Source organism: Teleopsis dalmanni, chromosome 1, assembly GCF_002237135.1.
Source record: "Teleopsis dalmanni isolate 2A chromosome 1, ASM223713v2, whole genome shotgun sequence".
Taxonomy (NCBI): domain Eukaryota; kingdom Metazoa; phylum Arthropoda; class Insecta; order Diptera; family Diopsidae; genus Teleopsis; species Teleopsis dalmanni.
This window is the reverse complement of record NC_051846.1, coordinates 125,156,468-125,158,238: the sequence shown is the minus strand read 5'-3', so window position 1 is coordinate 125,158,238 and position 1,771 is coordinate 125,156,468. Positions and strand designations below refer to the sequence as shown.

The 1,771-nt window shown below is 29.4% G+C and overlaps 1 long non-coding RNA gene across 1 annotated transcript; it reads right to left on the bottom strand.

The window, feature by feature from the left end:
* Window positions 1-660: 660 nt before the first annotated feature.
* Window positions 661-1,445, bottom strand: LOC119662083. Its single transcript, XR_005250697.1, has 3 exons — window positions 1,296-1,445; window positions 1,134-1,239; window positions 661-825 (listed from the first exon to the last, which is right to left on the bottom strand). It is a non-coding gene; the product is annotated as an uncharacterized LOC119662083 (long non-coding RNA).
* Between the last annotated feature and the right edge of the window lie 326 nt (window positions 1,446-1,771).

Genomic DNA, 1,771 nt, shown 5'->3' with positions numbered 1-1,771 from the left:
GTATTGCATTCCCAGGCAAGGAGTTGTATAGAAGACACTTTTGGGCGTATGAAAACTAGGTTTCGTCGATTCTTGTATTTCATGGAACAACAACGAACACCTGCAAGAACAAATTTAATTATGTGTGCGTGCATATTGCATAATATATACTCTTCGCAAAATGATGAAATTGATAATGAATTTACCCAAAATATATATTCGAATGAAGAAGATATAATAAATGAGCAAAATTTTGAAGTGGACAACAGACGGAGTTCAGTTTTAAGATATTTAATTGATACTGGTGTCATAACAACTTAACATTGAATCATTTCATTTTCATTTATTTACAATTGCTTTACTCTACAAGTAAATTATGTATTGTGTTTTAGTTAAATAAAAGAATTTAGTTAAATTTTTCATTTCAATTTACTTAATAATAATAAATAAAACATAACTTTAAATATACAAGATATACTGAAATAAATAATAATAACATATTATATAAATAGATAAATAAAATACAAATACATGCAAATAAATAAAATAATATAAATATAATCAAATAAACAAAAAATAAATACTTAAATAATTTTAATAAGATTAAAATGACGAATAAAAATATAACTTAAAACAAACTTAAAATTTGCGTTATTAGCTATTTTTTCGAACATCTGCATTTTTTGCTTGTGCTGTCTGCTTTTATTTTAAGAGCCTCTTCTCTTAACTCCAATTTCCTATTAGTATAATCTTCTAGAATTTCAATTTTTTTGGCAGCGTATTCAATTTTTCCGGTGGTTTTGTTGCCTGGTGACAATTGCCTTTTACGAGACGGTCCTGGAGTCTCTGAAAAACATACAATAAAAAAATTAATATATATTTATTAAAATATGAAAAGGCACTAAACTAAAATAAGTAAAATGCATCAGAAAAATATATTATATATTTCATTTGCTAAAGTTTGTATTAATTTAAACACAACATAAGCTTTGTCGTCTGCATTTAGTAATAGATTTTAGCGTCACTGAAATTTTGATTAAAACAAGTCACCCCAATTAACAACTATAAGACTAATCAACCTACGCTAATTCTTCCATACAATTTAATTACATAAAAACAGTTTTATATCACAAAACACTAACTCTGCTACTAACCATCTGCAGGCAATTTTTACGCCGATGATCTTCAAATTCATCTTTCCTGCTCTGATAGGAAAGCAGTAACGCCTTTGTTTCCTCTCTTGTCCAACTGCGCCTCTAACTATAATTTAAATTTGAATAACATCATTAATTTTATAAATAAAAATACAACTCAACTATTTGCCGTCCAAATCCATGGTTTCACTTATTGTTTTGTTTAAATATTCTGTCACCGTACCATATGTTAATATCGCATTGCCAACCACATTTGCATTAAAATACGTTCCCCTTTTATTATTTACATACATTCCACATTAAACCAGAATGTTTTTGTTTTGCATCAAAAATTGAGTGGATCATGTTTGCTGAAACGCAGCTAATATCAAACTATCACCGTTGAACGTACCAACGGCAGATATGAGGAGTGGTGTCGATTTTGAGAATTGTTCGACCGGTTAGTTTAACAAAACCATATTCTAGTGGATGTCGAAAGAATGCTGTATGTAAAAGAAAGTGCGCGGGAAGTAGCCGCCAGATTCCTCAATCATTTAACAGCGAATTATACAGCGGCTGTTGAACTACTAGGACAAAGATATAACCAGTGACGACGTGTGCCCTATCTGGAAGGGTATGCTTAAATTAAAATTGATAAA